The 18,877-nt window shown below is 40.0% G+C and overlaps 1 protein-coding gene across 10 annotated transcripts in view; it reads right to left on the bottom strand.

Annotated features, from left to right (window-relative positions):
- Positions 1-14,678, bottom strand: part of GULP1 (GULP PTB domain containing engulfment adaptor 1) — a 160,427-nt gene extending 145,749 nt beyond the window's left edge. For 2 of the 10 annotated variants that reach the window (XM_062627474.1, XM_062627478.1), the window contains exon 1: positions 14,504-14,675. The gene's annotated coding sequence lies outside the window, so the exon portion shown is untranslated. Of the gene's footprint in view, positions 1-14,013 lie in introns of all 10 variants that reach the window. The other 8 variants (XM_062627481.1, XM_062627477.1, XM_062627475.1 and 5 more) reach the window with 8 other exon arrangements.
- Positions 14,679-18,877: the final 4,199 nt, after the last annotated feature.

Here is an 18,877-nt window from a genome sequence, read left to right as displayed (position 1 = left end):
TTAGTCTAATTCGACTAGAAACTAGCTTTAAATAAATAAATACATAAATTAATTAATTTAAATGGTCTGCCTTCATTTTCAAGATAAACCGGTCCCTTTAACCACCAGAATTCTTCTCTATTCACGCAGCAGCAACACCATTAACAGTAAAAAGATCCTTCAAAAGGCAATTAAGTATGTTCCAACATTAAGTATCTTATGGTAAAACTTACAATAGTGGAGATGCAAAGTAAAAATTATCTTTAGCAATAACCTATTTCAATTGTGAGTGGGGGAGCCACTACCAACAGTCACTGGAGAAGCCAGTATCACCACATCGCTTCCTCTGGCCTGAAAAGCAATCAGCCTATGGATCTAGTCATCAGCCTATGGATCTAGTCTACAGTCTATGGATCTAGTCTACATAATTATATTCACCTCTGTTGATCTATTCAACAACGATAATAAGAATATTAGCTCCTGTTCTGCAGAGATCAGTATTCACCTAATTCAACTCAAAACCATGAAACGATAGTCTTCAACAAAAACTTTTCTTAATCTCTTCTAAACACATGAAATCTGAGACCAAAATTCTGCAAAATGACTTTAGACACATCCGAGTATTTCTGATGAAGAAAGACAGGCATAAGCATACAAAGAATGGAATTAACACTACAGCTATAATTGGGAGTGTCACAGAAATAGGCGGGGTTTTGCCATGAAATTCCATCTACACAATGGACAGTCAGCCTGATAGTTAACATGATGCCATGTTCACCATAAAGGTTTGATTAAGGTATTCTTGGTTATTTGCGATGGAAAGAACACTGAATACACAATACACTTTTTAAATAAGTAATACTAGAATACTATGTTAGTAACAAAAACAGGGAAAGAAAACCAGAAAGCTCGCTTCTTTAAGTGGTTAACAGGGCCAGTTATGGAAGTCTGCATTTTAAAACAAACACGAAATTGAAACACAAAGAAAACTAGTGAAAAAAATACACTCAATTTCTGTTTCTTTTCTATATTATTTAATGGATACAATAAATGTTCTGATGTTTCAGAAGTCAATACATTCTCCATTTTTAAAAAAGGTAAAAGGCAATAAAAAAATCTGTGTTTTTCCTGATAGAGCTCAGCAAGAAAACAAAACCAGCCTCACTAATGCACATGCTCAGGAATCTGAATTTATGACAAAGCTAAATAAACTGGATATAGTAACAACAAGCTCTACATTTTTCCACAATACAGCGCTGTTTATCCTCACTTGTTAGCGATTGTGGCTTGAAGACTAAAACTTCATCAATGAAGGCCAGATAGAGACTATGTTTATACAGATGAATCTGTTCTGGTCAGGTCAGTGATGAGCTACACTGCAAGCAGTGAAAAAACCTGCATACTCTTAACTAAGGCTTACAGCTTAGCTCCCTCTACTTTGAAAAGAGACTTCACTGCGCCTTACACTGCTGATGTTACACTGATGCACCACAATCTGACTGAACATATATAAATGGACCTATTACACTTCCCAATTCTTGGTCATGCTTGATGATCCAGTTTCCAACATCAAATCGTAAGGGGGGGGGGGGGGGGGGGGGGGGGCAGGGAAAAGGGGAGGGGAAGTCTTTAGACCATAAACAAACAGGATCACATTATCCAGAACACATGCCTCACAACAAGCACAAGAACCACCACAGTAAATAACAAAGAAAATATTCAAGAGCATCTGGCAAAATTCACTATCCTGAATTCAAAATATTCAAAGCGATTATTTCCAACCAACCACTTAGTTCTTTCAGAACTGAGATCTTTGGCATTCTAGTATGCTCTTTACTGTCAAGTGAGACAAGGAGGCACAAAAGCACAAAATGTAATCAGTTCTAAGCAGTGTTAAGTTTGATGGCTTTGTAATGGAAAATAACTGTGGTGCTTGAAGGTAGTTGACATAGTTTCAGGTCCTTAGGACCTTAGTACAAAGAATGTAAGAAAAGCAGAAAAAACGGACCTGGGGATGGGGAGTATCTGGGACTAGCAGATGTCAGGGTGGGCACAGTTAAACTAACTGATAAGTAGAAGGACAGGATGATTGCTATGTTTGTGGTGTTAATAAAGCCATTAAGCTGGTGTAAACATCAATTGAGGAGTATCTGAGGCTAGCTGATGTCCAGAATGGGAGCAGTTATCAGTTTAAGTAGAAGGGCAGGATGATTGCTATGTCTGTAACATTAATTAAGCTGGTTATGAAGATTGTTGGGAAAAGTAAACGACCCTTAAAGACCACCACATTTTTGTATGCATGCCGCAAACTTTTTGGAAAATGATGTAACATGCCCAGTGACCACGTAAGTATGTCCCCGTACTGCTGTATAGCTCACACGTTAGGAGGAGCTATCCCCCGTGTCTCCCGGCGCCGCAATAAAGAATACCTGCTTGTCAACTTGAAACTCTGCTGGCAAGTTTGTTCCTGGAGTTTCCTCCGAATCACAAGGCATATTTCTTCAGTAGTCTGAAATCCCTCCCCTGCAATTTGGTTAAGCAACTAAGAACTTTATTCAGCAAAAGTAACTTCCAGATGACCTAGCAAATGGAATTGGATTAAACTGCAACAGATTATTTCAGTGTTTAAGCGGTCATGGGTATGCCAGTAACGTAACACATCTCAAATATATTCCACTAATCTTACTAAACATGCTCTTATTTACCTTCCACTAAACATCTATTTTATGGTCCATTTCTTCATACGTTTTAATCACTGCCCAGTTACAACGTAAAAAACTTGAAAACCAAAATTGTAAAGTAGAGTCACAACAGAGATAATTCTCTGAGTAAGAACTACCTAAGGGACTGCTGTAGTAATGTTGGGGGTTATGACTATAAGCACATGCACTGTCCTGCATATTTGACACTACAGACTTGTTACAGCTGAAAGCTTTCCTTTCAGACTCTTTTAAAGAAGCATATCTAGGCATATCCCACAAAGCTGTTTAAGGAAGCCGTAACAGCCCTCCAACGATTCTTTGAGGGTGCAAGGGCAAGAGAAAGATAGGAACAAGGAAAAAGGAAGAAAAATATGTGCATGCAGGGGAGGGAAACTACGCCTCTAGTTTAGAGCTGAAAGGATTTTAACTACACTTAAACCAAAATCTCTTTCATTCCTCAGCTTTTGCTTGCTCAGCTTTTATTTTTCTGACTCACTACTTGAAAGTTCCTAGATCCTAATCAAGCCTAACAGTGCTACAGAGGAAACACACCTCAAAAATTGGAAGGGGGAGAAAATCTTATTTAGGAATTTTTCATAAGCCATAAAATTATAAAAACTCTGGATATCCTCCAGAAATGGTAATAAAAATGCAACATAATAAAGTACAACATCCTTAAGTCATCAAAATATGACTTGGTTCTTTACTTTGGATATCAAGAGCTTAGACAGTGACTGTTCATTCTGATACTGAACTTGCGTTTGAGATATCCCAGACTGCTCCAGGAGTGGGGTTTGGAAAGAAGTTAAGGTTCGGACAACTGGTATCACAGATGAGGAAATTCTTAAAAACATCAGTGAGTCAGTGAAGAGCAAAGTTATCCAGACACACAAAGGGTATGAAACACAGAGTCTTCTCAAAAACTCTGTTGTCAGACTCCGTGGGAAGAAGCTTTCTACTCCATTTTAAATTATCCGCCTGACCAGCAAAAGGAGCTACTTATGTTCCACTTCTTCGAAAATCTCACCTATTAGCACTTGACAATTATTCACTTTGCCCACCCAATACCATCTCTCATCTGGGTTAGCTCCCTGTCATTTTCTTCAACTGGCTTTGAATAAAATATATAAACAAATGATGCTGCATCTATTTTTACAAGGTTTTAGTGAGTACAGTTCTTTACTTAAGATTCTTTTATTTATTTATAAGACTAAAATGCTGATTTATGAAATTTGGGAATTTAACAGTAAACAAAACAGACTAATATGGGAGCAAAACTGACACAAAGAAAGATATTCTATACATCTATTCAAGTTCAACAAAAAAGCATTTTCTTAAGAGAAATATCCTTTATCCTATTAGGTTCAAACTCGGGACAAACTTAAAGTAAACCTCTGCAAACTGTTCACTAAAGCATGTCCATCTTTTCTCAGTCCAAGGCTGGGTATAGAATTCATGGTGCAAATCATTCTACATTTTGAAAACAGGCAAGAGTGAAGGCTATCAGTTATACGGGGAGCAAGATGAAGTATGTGTATTAACATGTACATACTATGCTTGCCATCAAATACAAAACGCTCATACAGAATGGTCTATAAAATGTACACTGCCCTGTTTCTTAATTATCTGTTTTAAATGCATAGCTACGTGAAGCATGGTACCATGGCATATTATTGAAAAGTAGTCAAGCCCTTCTTCCTTCCATCAAAAAACCCAGCAACAAAACAGAAAGTCCAGTGTGACAATTTTACATTGAATCATAGAATGGTTTGAGTTGGAAAGGATTTTAAGGTCATCTGGTTCCAACCTTCCTGCCACGGACAAGGACACCTCACACTAGACCATGTTCCCAAAGGCTCTGTCCAACCTGGCCTTGAATACTGCCAGGGATGGAGGTAATGGCTATTCAGAGAATAGCAGAACTATTCCCTGCTGCATTTGTCCAAGACTGCACAGTAAACATACATAATACAGAACACTGTGCATTAGTTACTCAAAAGTATAGCACACTATCCTAGTCCACTCTGCTACAGATATTCTCCCTCCTTGCAGCAGCCATGTCAGTTGTGCAGTAAAATAACTTTTGCTTTGCCAATCAGTACAAAAGCAAAATAAATATTAGCACTTTTCTAAGAGAAACAGTCAACAGTGCTCTCAATTGCACTTCAGTTTCCTGACAGATTACTACAATACCTATGCTTGCTCTGTGAATTTTCCACACTGGCAGATTTGCTGTGTCTGTAGCCATCAGCTGCCTTGTGCCACCCCATACAGAAGCAGTGAAAAAAGAGCTGATGACCACAGGCAACATAACTGTACTGACAGCTGTGGATATTACCAGTGCAAGCACATTATTCACTACTTCAAGGCTGAAATGCCAGCTAATGATGTGGATTCACAAGTCACTCTTCATATTGGAGAAAATTATTAATAAAAAAATCAGTCTAGCTGTTTAATAGTTACATTTAATATCCTCAGACTAAAACATGGGGAATGAAACTGCAGCCTCTGGGAGAAGCATTTAATTTTGAAAGAGAAAACACTAAATAAATAGTTCATATGCTCTTTGAGTTTACATTTGCTGCTAATGACAGACTACTTGTGACAAAGGTATGAGATTGCATGTCAGTATGGTCAGATTAAAACACAGTGTGCTGTTTTAGCTATCTTTCAGTGCAGAAGCAGTAAGTCTTTGAGAGAACCAAAGCTGGGAACTATAGTTTCCTATAGCCTTCTGCCAGACTGGATGGTTTCTTAAGAAGTACCACATCTAACCTGTGGGGACTAAGCCAGAAACAGAGCTCCTATGGGTTAGGAGGTTGCAGAATCATTTTTACAAGTTGGAATGATCCCAGATGAGTTCATTTGGTCCTCAAAAAAAAAAAAAAACTAGTATGCTTTTCTTTTCTTTTTTTTTTTTTTGAGAGCTGCACCGAATTATAAGCATAGCAAGCAATTTAATGAGAATACCAACATTTTTAAGTGGCTGTGTAAGAAAATATTACTTTCTTTAAATCCTGATTTCCCAGCCATGGACTTTGGCTAAGTCCCATTCATATGTTGCCTTAAGCTTAAGAGTAGACAAAAACGTCTGAAAACAAAACCAATCTGTTGCTAAGAAAAAACTACTATAAACTTTCATTACAAGAACATGCGTAAAGCACTGCATTGGTAGTTACACATGAGCTGTTTCCTCCAGTTAGGTGAAATCTGGAAATTATCTTTTTCAAGAGCGTTAGCATTAACACATTAAAGTTGTGTTTTAGCAGCGTTAACATACTGCTTTTCACACCACCAAACACAGCAGAAGCAAACAATTAAGTGCAATTACTATATGGCACCTGAAGATAAGAGAATTACTAACAACTCCAGCTGCAAAATTTGCTGGAAAAGTATTTCTTCCATCCTAAGCCTATTTGCACAACATGATAAATTGAATAATGCTACAACATATAACTTACAAAACTAGTAATGCAATTTTTAGGCCGCTTCAATCAAGAAAAAGATTGTACTAATCTCAGATGTTAAAGAATTTTGTGTTTACAAATCCACAGTACACTCTTCTTTAAAGCTTACACATGTGAAACAGATTAAGGGGCACAATGGTGGGGGATTTGTCTCTCAAACTACTTTCTGCTGCCTACAGTCCTCTGCTGTTTTCTGTCCCAAGTAAAGATTCAGCATCACATACACCATATACACTTCACCTCTCATTGCTATTATTAGTTTAACAGGCTTTCTCATGTTATTTTAATTACAGTTACTCTAAAATAGGAATGACTTGTGTATAGAATATCCCGCAATATGAAACCACCATTTAGCTGTAACCCCAGCTGTCCGCTGCTTTGGAAGTGATGGTTCTGTCACCTTATCAATTGGGAAGAAAAAGATAAGCTGTCAGTATTTTCAGTGCTAGCATTGAATCTCCTTCCACTTCAGCATCTTCAACAAAGACCATCAGCAGAGACCTCTCTTACAACTGAATAGAAACATAAATGACAAAAGATACTAGTCAGAAAGTTTAATTTTCATCTTAAGACCAAAACGTGTATCAGCGGAAGCTCAAGACACAGCAGTGCCGCTGATTTAGGGCAAGTCTCACAAGACCTGTTTTTCTTGAAGACCCGAAAAGAAATTTTGAGCTTATGTTAAACAAAATGAATCTGTTTTCAATATAAAGTAAGTTTCAGATGTGCATAAGTTAAAAAAAAAAAAAAACAAACAACACACCCCCAAAAAAAAACCTTTAAAGAAGGAAAACAGAAAGACAAAGCCTATATTATGTTTAATCTCATCATTTTATGATTTTTTTGCTAGGGAACCTGACTCATAATCTTTGAATGCATGCATCTGCCAACACAGAATGTAGGAAGAAGGCATTAGAGACAGCATGTATCTGCAGAGTATGGCATTTGGAAAGACTGTCTGGACAAACGTTAAGAAAATAGGTTTGATGACACACCAAACTTCTTTAAACAACTAATGTAACTGGCATGCAAACATGACTGCTGACCCAAACAACGTTTTTAGATGTGACTGCAGGAAAAATAATTTCTTTATTGTCAACACAGGCTTTTATCTAGGCTCATTACCTCATTTCTGTAATACCTTCCAGAAGATTTCACAATAGATTAAGAAAAAAATACTGTTCTTTCAAGAGACACCTTCTTTAAAAGACATACTACACACACACACAAAATAAAAGCTCTCAATCTGACAAAACAGAAATATGTTAATATTAGGAGTACCTTATGCATAGGGAAAACAATAGTTGCACAGGGCAGCAGGTAGAAATTGCCAGCACTGGCAAAACAGCTACTTGTCAAAGCCCAGGTGCCACAGACTACAGCTATGAAGAAACCAGCTCTCCCGGAGGTCCCCCTGACACAAGAAGTTTCAAGACTGGGGTGAGAATGGACAACCACCTTCCCTCCAGCCACCCTTCCCCATACACCAGCAGCCTTAGCCCAACCTTTCATCTAGTGGAAACAAAATTTGATGTCGACAACTGTGAATGAAAAACTTTTAAGGGCTATGTGTCCTAGATCACCTGAAAAGGTTAGACACAGTGCTTAAGTTCCTAATGGGCCATCCTGCCTAGAAGGAACTGAAGAGCTAACACCTGCATTTAAAAGGACGAAAATGAAAACAGACTACTAAATAGCAGGTAGTAATCAGGATTCTGTGTTACTACTGCACTTTGCCCAGGATTGCCCCCATTAAAACCAGGGGGATGGAGAGAGCTGAGAAAGAATGAAAAACAAAATCAGAGAATCCAGCAGTCCTCAAAAACGATTTCATCTAAAAATAATAAGTAGGAATTTAAATGTAGTTTTAATGTTATTTTAGGGAAAACTGAAACACCTGGGAGATAAGGCTCCTCTATCCATATTTATTCCCAAGCACAGGAGAACCCACTTGCCCTATTCCAGTAAAGCAATGTAGCATGCTAGAAACAGCCATCAGACACTTTTGAATGCCAAGATTTTTCTTAAAAGCCATACACTTTTCAAAATAAAAGTATTCTTTACTTGCACTGGTCAGGATCTCTCTGCAGTACCGGAAAAAACAGAACAAAGAATTCCACAGATCACTTTTTCCACAGCTCTACTTTCTGCTGACAAAAAATTAGCCCCAAATATTATCAGATACCTCTTAGTTTTACAGAGCTTAAAAAAAAAAAAAAAAAATGGAGTAAGATTGAGTCAGCTGCAGCCTGCTTCAACGAATGCATTATTAAGAGAATTGTTTACCAAGTTACACTTGTGCAAACTCATGAAAGGCAATGGTGTTCAAGGTATCACTGACAAATTAAACTGAAAACCATTTGAACCTTTATAACTGCAAATGAGATAGAAAATGGAGAAAACCCAGCTCATTCTCAGAATAAAACCTGAATATGCAAGCTTCGAGTTAGACATAAAATATATGCAGTACTAACAAAATTAGTACAATATACAGTATATACATTAATAAACTGAGATCAGACTCTAGAATAACAAACAATGTCTCAATAACTCCCCTTCAAAACAGAAAAAACAAACAAAAATCTGCAGAAGTTAAAGAAATCCAGTATCTCAGTCTAAGGAGTTTTATGGTACTACTTTGCCACGTTATCAAGTAGCCTGTGTGAAACTGTAGGTGTTACAAAGTCCAAGTTCTGCTTCTTGCTCCAGTGAAAGCTTACTATTTGCCTGTTTCAAACTCGGATCCTTCCTCTTCTACAGAAATATTTGCTTCATTAGGCTACAAAATCCTATGTTCTCTTTCTTTGCCTAGTATGTAATTACACCCAAAAAAGGTAAGTCATTTAAACTGATTCGGAGAAAACTCCAGGAACAAACTCGCAAACAGAAAAGCAGGTATTCTTTATTGCGGCGCCGGGAGACACGGGGATAGCTCCTCCTAACGTGTCCCCCCGTACTGCTGTACAGGCCATCCTTATATGGTCACTGGGCATGTTACATCATTTTCCAAACAGTTTGCGGCATGCATACAAAAATGTGGTGGTCTTTAAGGGTCGTTTACTTTTCCCAACAATCTTCATAACCAGCTTAATTAACGTTACAGACATAGCAATCATCCTGCCCTTCTACTTAAACTGATAACTGCTCCCATCCTGGACATCAGCTAGCCTCAGATACTCCTCAATTGATGTTTACACCAGCTTAATGGCTTTATTAACACCACAAACATACCAATCATCCTGTCCTTCTACTTATCAGTTAGTTTAACTGTGCCCACCCTGACATCTGCTAGTCCCAGATACTCCCCATCCCCAGGTCCGTTTTTTCTGCTTTTCTTACATTCTTTGTACTAAGGTCCTAAGGACCTGAAACTATGTCAACTACCTTCAAGCACCACAGTTATTTTCCATTACAAAGCCATCAAACTTAACATTGCTTAGAACTGATTACATTTTGTGCTTTTGTGCCTCCTTGTCTCACAACCTAAGAAAACTTTATTTTAATCCAGAGCACCCTCTTAGCTTGGTGATTAGAACATCTGCTTAAACTCGCAGAGGGGAGGAGGAATGAAAGTGTAGATTCTACTATTGGAATTCATGGTGGGTTTCCAGCTGGATAAATTCTCTACTGAAATCCTGGATGAAATCTTTGTGGTAATGCCACTTCCTCCTCTTGATGTTTAGTGTAACAAACACGGTTTGAAACAACACAGCAAGTGGAGGCATTTCAGATGACCTTCTCCTTAACAGATAGAATGGAGCTGCAGCCTAGATAGCAAGCATTTTTAAGACTTAAGAGCTACTACTGACCATTCTCAGAGTTCTTTCAGTGCCACTGGGCAAATTAAATGGCACAGAGAGGGTCTACACTTGCACATCTAAAACTAAAAGGTGGGCAGTAACTCACTATAATCCTACTACTGCATTCTGCTATTCCTGCTAGGTCACAGGTATATATGCCTTCAGGACAGACCACAAGGTGACAAGTAATTTAGTAAACATACCTCCCTCCTCCTGCCCCTGTCCAGCATGGGCCATAAGTGTAAATCCAGATAAAGCCAACATACTAAGTGGTAACAGTTGGCTATTCTACAACAGCAAATCTACAAAACAGTTTCATGTAGCATTTAAGTAATGAGGCACCTTCAGCGAAGCACTAGCAGTAGAGCAGTTAATACTAACTGCATGAAAAAAGTAAGGGGCTGATCTCAGGGATTTAGGACATACCAGGAAGGAACCGACTTCCATTGGGAACAAGAATATTAATAAATGTTATCTATATGAAAAGTTGCATACTGAAGGCAAGGGACCTGAAGAGAACTTTGTTCGGTTGCTGTGCAGAGCCACTATGTGTTCTCGCAGGGACATCATTGTTCATTCTTCTCTGGAATACACCCTGATTCTCTAAAGGAGTTTATGCCTTCAAAAATCAGATGACAAGCAAAAAAGGGCCTGGGGAAAAAATGTTACAGTTTTTTGTGCCCAATTAGCATATTCTTATATAACAATTTTGTTAAGTCATTAATTGAGGAATTTTTGTTTCAAGAGCTACTTGAAACACAGCCTCAACTTCTGCCATGCATTTCACCACTGACAATAACTGAAAATTCTAGGGGTGCAGTGATTTTTGTCAAGTGAACCTGGTGGGCTTTTCAGCTCCCAGTGCCTTACTTACTCTCTTATATAAAAAAAAAAAAAATGACAGAATTAGAATCCTGCCACAAGTGTGAACAAATAAAGGATAGAGTAGTTCATTTCTTGCTCTGTTTCAAACTATGCGAGTCCTCCAGTTCAAGTAGAAGTCTGCCTTTAATTATTTTCTTATGACATGTTCAAGCAATATGCTTGAGGGATTATCTCTAGAGAGAAACTGATTTTATAATCATCATACAAATGCCAGTTTATTGTATTTCACCACTCAAGTTCTTCATGCTTATTATGATTACTAAAGCACCCAGTAATATTTACAAATGCTGTATGACCCACCCATGCAGACACACTGCTATTGAACCATACAAGGTGACCTTGCCTAGAGGCAAGAGACTAACAAATTATCATAATGAGCTTGTAAAGAACACTCTGAGATATCACATCTATTCTCTGTAACTACCTGAGGTTGTTAAGGAGGTGGGTGTCAGTCTCTTCTGCCAAGTAACAATTACTAGGGCAAGAGGAAATGGTCTCAAGTTGTACCTGGGGATGTTTAAAATGGATATCTGGAAAAATTTCCTCACAGAAAGGATTGTCAACCATTGGAACAGGATGTCCAGGAAGTGGTTGAGGCACCATCCCTGGAGGTAAATAATTTAGTGGTATACTTAGTGGCAGTGTTAGGTTAATAGTTGGACTCAATGATCTGAAAGGTCTTTTCCAACCAAAACAATTCTGTTTCTAGGATGAGGTGAATATAGAACAGCAGATGCTCAATCTTTGAACTCTCAGAAGACCTCAAGAAAATTACAAAACTTCTGCCAAAAACTAATGAGGCAGTACGAACTGACAGATGTTTAACAAACACTCCCATCCACTCTTGTTACCCACATCTTCCTCCTTTCTGGTCCTCTACTGTCAGTTTTGTGTTTTCCCATGCAATTTAAAATGCCTGGGCTGCATCAAAAGGATCATGACCAGCAGGTTGAGGGAGGTGATCCTGCCTCTTTACTCCGCTATTGTGAGACCTCACCATGAGTATTGGGTGCAGTTCTGGTGTCCTCAACATAAAAAGGACATGGAACTGTTGGAACAAGTCCAGAGAAGGGCCACGAGGATGATCAGGGGACTGGAGCAAATCCCGTATGAAGACAGGCTGAGAAAGTTGGGGCTGTTCAGCCTGGAAAAGAAAAGGCTGCGTGGAGACCTCACAGCAGCCTTCCAGTATCTGAAGGGGGCCTATGGGGATGCTGGGAAGGGACTATTCATTAGGGACTGTAGTGACAGGACAAGGTGTAACAGGTTAAAACTTAAAACAGGGGAAGTTTAGATTGGATATAAGGAAGAAATTCTTTCCTGTTAGGGTGGTGAGGCACTGGAATAGGTTGCCCAGGGAGGTTGTGAATGCTCCATCCCTGGCAGTGTTCAAGACCAGGTTGGATGAGGCCTTGGGTGTCATGATTTAGTGTGAGGGGTCCCTGCCCATGGCAGGGGGGTTGGAACTAGATGATCTTAAGGTCCTTTCCAACCCTAACTATTCTATTATTATACGATTCTATGATTCTATGAACACAGAGTTGCAGTTCTAGCTCTGTCACAACCTAGCACTGTCTCCTTTGCTTTTCTGGCATCAAAATAATGTTAATTTCTGTACTTATCACTTGCAAGACGCACCCAGTGCTAGCTGGATCACTTTTAAGACTGTCATCCTTACTTCTAAGGCATTTAGATTGTACTTGCTTTAGCTTATTTTCAGTCTCTTTCCGCTGATATCCCTGCCACTGTAGCTCTGCCAAAAGCACAGACCACACTGTTCCCTTGTACCCTTCCACACTGTGCCACAACCCCTAGGTTTTTAATCCATAGATCACTCTTTATTCAACCTCTTCAAGTTAATATATGCCGTTAAAGAAGACCTATAATCACTAACACATCTATACACTTAAAAATAAAATGTGTATCAAAAAGCATAAGGCTAATAATCGTGACCTTTTTCCCCTTCACTAGTTTGCTGTTCCTTTCCCCAAATACACGTGGATAATCTCCAAACATCAGAGGTTGTCCCTGACAGGCCAGTACACAACAAATCGATCAAGCAAATCTATAATTATGAGGCAAAGTTTACTGTTTGTTCTGAAATTGCCATAATAATAGGAGCTTGACCTTTCAAAACATTTTTTTTTCCCCTCGGGTGAATAATTTTTTCTTATTTTGATTATCATCGGAAGCAGGAGAGGTCTTAAGATTCCAAGCATTATTTATCGCTACAAAAACTGAAAGGTACGACTGAAGTTATGTTAGCCTAATATGTAAGGGAAAAAATATCGCAAAAAAAAGACAAAAGTATTTCTAAAAGGACAGGCTCTTAGTTATCCACATAAAATGTAAAAAGGATGCTTATTTATATTTATACTGAGTAGATCTAACATACTGCTAAAACATTGTATATGTGCATTCAAAGCACCTTCATCATCACCTTCATGTATGACTTGCTTTCCTGTTTAGTAGTTACATAAACTCATTTTGAGTTACATCTACATAAATATGACTTTTTAAAAACCTGCAACGTAACTGTAGGAACATTAAATTAAAAACGTGAAAGTTGCATGGTATTTAAATTAGAAATGTAATGACTGTCTTAAGTTCAAAAAAGACACCAAAAATCCAGATCTTTGAAAGGGCCCAAATTGCTTTGGATGAAAAATACAATTAACCTTTACGGGCTTTTGATTAACTCTCGATGCCTTTCAATAAATCAGAAGGATGGTGCAAATAAATGAGGCACATACTTTTCCATATTCCTCCAGAGAACCACCATACAACTTTCACACCCTCTTAAGCTAAGAATTTCTCAGCCAAATGCTGCAGTCCTTTCTCTGATTTCAGTTTTCTATCCACATGACGATCCGACAAACTACTCCCGTACTCCACCCTTCCAACACCCGGGTGCTTCATGGAGTTAAAATTAACTTGGTGGTTTGGGTTTGGCTACGAGCTGAAGATCCTCCTTTGTGAAACAATCGTGCGTTCATCAGCCTTCAGCGGCGAGCTCGGCTCGCCTCCTAGCACCACCGAGCTGCCACGGCAAAGCCCTCAGAAGAAAAACAAAACCTTGTCTCAGATAATGGCTTTACTGTACGGAGCGGGGGGGGGGGGAATATAAAAAGCGGAATAAAGGGCATTTGATTATTTTCAGCTACTTGAATTTCAAAAAACTCTCACCCATGGCATAGCGCATGCTTAAAATCCCCAAGTCCTTGCGGTTTCCAAGTTGGAGAAAAAAGCCTACGCAAGCTGCGCGCACCGCAAGTTCCGCACCGCTCGCCTAACTACCGCAGGTGTACGGCCGCCTCCCGCGCTGAGACCTGTCCCGCACACCAGCCGTGAAGAGCAGGGAGGCTCCCCTCGATCCCGGGAGCAAGCCCCGTTACTCACGCCGACACCCCTCCTTGCTCCCGCCGCCCGGCCCGCCCGCCTCGCCCGTTCACCCGTCGTCTGGGAAGTTTGCTGCGTCGGGCAGCGGCTGAGCCCGGGACAGCCCTGCTGCCGCAGCAATCAACAGGCGCCCGCACCTCCCTGGCCGCTGTCTCTCGCCAACCGCACCGCGGGACCCATCGGTGAACCCGGATGCCCTCGGCCCCGGGAGGGACAGTGAGGAGCCTTCGGACTGTGCCGCGCATGCAGGCTGCCCTCGGGGCCGCGGTACCTGACGAGGTGATGGAGGTCGTCCCGCCGCGCCGGTACACAGCGCCCGCTCCTGCCTCAGCAGCGGAGAAAGTTTCCTGACGTCAGCGCGGCCGGGCTAGGGACCCCGCCTGTCTGCCGGGCTCGCTGCCCGCCAGGCTGGGCTGCCGCTGCTCCCGGGCTCCCCCTGCCTCCTGCCTCCTGCCACCGACCGGCACGGGCGTGAACCGGGAGGCGGTACAGCCGTCAGCGCGGGCGCCCAACGGCGACTGAAGGAGGCGCGCCCCGCGGCGTTCGGCAGGGGGCGTCATCGCGGCCGCGCGAGAGAGGCTCGGGTTAGGGAGCTAGGCTGGGCGCGCCCCAGCCCCGCAGGCCTGCGGCTGGGGTGGCTAGTAGCGAGGGCACCGGGGAAGGGGCGGCACTGGAGTCCGGACAAGGCGAACGCTGGGGAAGGTGAGGCAATGGAGTTCGGACAGGGCGAACGCCTCCTCTTTCAGCCCGGCGGCGGACTCAGGCTCGTTGAGAGCCCCGTTGGAGAGGAGGGGAGCAGGCCTCTCGGAGCCGTACAAAACTGACAGGCGTGCACACCTCATCTGTATCGTAGTTTATTTCATTTAAGCTCTTCTTTAAGGAAAGTCTGATGAAGGGAGGGAAAAAAAGCCGTGAAGAGTAGGCGGTAGCTGAGAAAGTGGGGAATGCAAGTTAGTAGGTCCACATTCCTCAGGAAAACGTATTTTGAGGGTTAATAGGCGCTTCCACAGGTCTTTGGTACATCTACAATGAAGAATATAATCATTTTGATAAGGTGAAGGTAGGTAACATCATCCTGATTTTGACATTTTATCTGTGGTATGGCAGTCCCAATTGTGTTTTAGAAACACCAGAACAGTGTAAACCAGTATTTTTTTATGACAGTCACAGCACATGTAACAGGGACAACATATTTCCTGTAAATAGGCAAGGAATGAATGTCTGCCATATTTTTTTTTATTCCTGGTAGCCTTCTGCTGTGATATTGCCAGTAAGGGAGCATGAGATAGTGTCTTTGGAAAGGCAGGAAGTTCATCTGACATTCCTCTGCCTCAGTTTTTTCAAAGCACACTGAAAGATGCCTTTCATTTTTTCTTAATCAGTAGACAAACCTCTAGAATAGCCATTTAGAGAGCAGGACAAAACGTCACTAAAATCAAAGCAAAGGTGTTTTGTCTGCAGGGGGTATTTTCCTTTTTTTTTTTTAAAGGCAAGACAGATGGCAGTTTACAGTTAGGAGTGGAAAGGTCGCTATAGGAAAAAACATGAAAGGTAAAAGTCAAGAGCAGGCAGCTTTTAAAATCAGAAATCCTTAGGTAATTACATGCATAGATGTGAATTATGTAAGAAGTTAATTAGTGTGGACTGCTAATGTAGTCCATCACAAGTTTGTATTGTTGTGTTACATTTAGGCTTTGGTTGCTTATTTTTGATGTTTGTGTGATTGGTTTTTCAAGCAACAAGGCAGTTTGTGTACTGCCGCCTTAGGCAAAAATAAGGTTCATTTCAGTGTCAGGAAGCATCTTTATTTATTTGGCATTTCATAACATACATTCAAAAGTAGTCTTTGTTGTATGTCAAATACAAGTACTCAGACTTGTTCAGTAAATGTGCTGGTTTGGTTTTATTTTGATTAAAGCTTAGCTGCAGCCTCTGTACTAGAGTGAGTCTCAAAGTTTTGATCTACCTCATAAAAAATATATATATATACACTTCTTTTTAAAGTTATGGACTCCCTTATACATGTTTTATCTTTCAGTAGAAAATCCTCAGTACAATTTTACTAAAATAAGAGGTCGGTAGCTTAGTCATAGCAGCAAAGCAGAGCATATGTTACACAAACAGAAAACGTTTTGGGTATGGAAATACATGTAATCTTCAGTTTTTCAAAGGTGATTAGGAAAGCAAATAAAAATTAAGGGCACTTTAAAATTTTTTTACAGTACCGTAGCAGGTTATTCATCAGAGAAAGTTAAAAATAAAATATGATACAGGGGAATTCTTTTACTTACCAGGTTTTGCAGAAGTCAAGTATATTTGATGAAGTCAGGTTAGATTTTGTCCAAAATCAACTTATACTATTTTAAATGCAATAAAAATATAAGTAGAGAATATATTACTCAGGCAAGGACATTCTTCCTGTTATAAAAACTTCATCTCAGCCATGGTCTAATTCAATTATTTTATTACAGTTGATTAATATTGAGAGGCAATAAGCAAGCAGCGTTGGGTGCGCAAGGGAGTCTCCGCTCCACCAAAGATGCATACTGGGATCTTTGGGGTATAGTCTCTTATACTTCTTGGTCTTGGGTTTCAGCCAGTCTGTCATCTCTTTTACCCAGAGGTCAATGTGGCTCATTTCCATTGTTCTTTTCTTGTTGCTGGGGTCTTTCTCCGGCGAAGACGTTGCTGAACTTCTTGGTAACGTATTAACAGAAAAACGCTTACAAGCTTAGCTGCAGACTTAGCATTTTGTTCTATACCTTATATGGCTATTTGCCTAGTACCCAAGTTTCACAATATCCTGTAACAGGGTGTATCTCTTGATTATCAAACCCCCTAAAGGCATTCAAGCAGTTAAACAAAGCTCTTTTTGACAGTGAAGTGGTTGAGTAAGAGGGATTATTCCTTTGTCTCCTCTTCCCTTTCATCATTGTATTGGCAGGAACATCTATCATAATAAGAATCATTCCTATATTCTCCACACATGGTACAATGGTCACAAGGACTTCTAAGTTGCTGATACGAATCATCCCTGTATACTCCACATTCCAAAATCCCTTCTGCATGCAAACAATTTTTTCTCTTTAGCAAATGAGACATTTTATAATACGTAAAAAAAAATTTATGCAGTATATAGGAAGCTTCCGATTTCTTCCAAGATGTTTTTGACATAATCTGTATTGCAGTGTTTAAATAAAAAGTTATTTTCAACTTAAAGTTGATGCATATTATTCAAAGGGAATAGAAGATGATGTGATTTCTTTCTTCTACTGCCATTTTCCTCCTTCAACAGTGGCAACCTAGGGTTGCAATGAGAACGTTATTTGAGAAAAAAAATAGAGCAAAAATACGTGAACAAAACCACATGAACAGCATTAGTACCTATTCATCTTAATTGTTAACTCATGTGATCCAGGAGCAAAAGGCTAGGAACAAAAAGAAGAAAACAGTGACTTCCTCAGTAGTCTTGGTACCCCAAAACTTAAAGTGGACAAAGTTGGGTCATTACTGGGGCTGTCATTCTTGAGTGTTGCAGAGTTGAACAAAGAGCTAGGCACACAAGAAATTAAGAGTATGCTCAAGAGTGAGCAAAGTCACATTCATAAACACATGCTGGCACCCTGGCTTCTTACATGAATGGATTTGGTTTATTATTCTTATGAGCCTGCAAATGACAGTCATGTAAACAGATGGTGGTGACTGAGTGAAGATAATAGAAAATGAGCAAAAGCAATGAAATCAGTATTCATTTAGATCTGGACCTATGCCAAGATCAAAGAATAAATATTAATCACTTGGACTGATTTACCAGAAAACAAGTTACTAGAAGGAACTAAGATTAAAGGATTGCACCAATTACAAAACCTGATGAGCTTCACCTCTCTACTGAGCACTGTCTTGCTTCTAAGGTAGACCAAAAGCTACCTAGCATTACTCTGTGAGGCTGTTAAATAACAAACAAAAAGAAAGCGCTATTCAGTCTTTCTAGTGGAGAAACACTGCAGGGAAGCTTTTACTCCTGAAGCCGTATTTAACTTCTAGACCTTTTAATATTATCATGGTGGTCCAATGTATGCCCCCATTCAAAACTTTCCTTACACATTGTTAAACAAAAATCACATCCCCACATTGATCTTGGTGATCTTAGGAGGATGTAAAAAAAGCTCTGCATTTCAGTCAAGGGAAGAACATCATTAGCAGTGCCATCAGTTTCTGTGTCAGACATGAGCAGGGTGTCAACAATGCTGAAGTGTGGGTGGCAGTAGAAGTGACTGATTTAGTGTTGATCACTGTAAACCTGAGCATGAGATTGTTGTAACTAGGGACATATCTAAACAGGATGGCCTTCTATGCAATACCTCATAGAATTTTCATCCCAAAGGGGGTCAGTTTCTGTGTCCCTGAAGCTTTTTGTGGAAGTATGTAACATTAAAAGTGCTGTAGACACCATTGCAAAATATTTCCAAATAGAAAAGCAGTTTTTGTTGCAGAACTGTCGCAGACTTACTTTTTGTAGTAGCTTACTACTTTTGTAAATCTCACATCTAGAAAACCAAGAGAAGGAAAGAGACTTCTGCCATTTCATTCTGAAGTTTTGAGAAAAGGAAGAAGCAATAGAGAGCTTTTATTAAAACCAAAAGGC

This window comes from Pezoporus occidentalis, unplaced genomic scaffold (assembly GCF_034315485.1).
Source record: "Pezoporus occidentalis ecotype Australia unplaced genomic scaffold, CSIRO_AGI_Poc_V1 ctg300, whole genome shotgun sequence".
Classification (NCBI taxonomy): Eukaryota; Metazoa; Chordata; class Aves; order Psittaciformes; family Psittacidae; genus Pezoporus; species Pezoporus occidentalis.
This window is presented reverse-complemented; position numbering and strand designations above follow the sequence as displayed.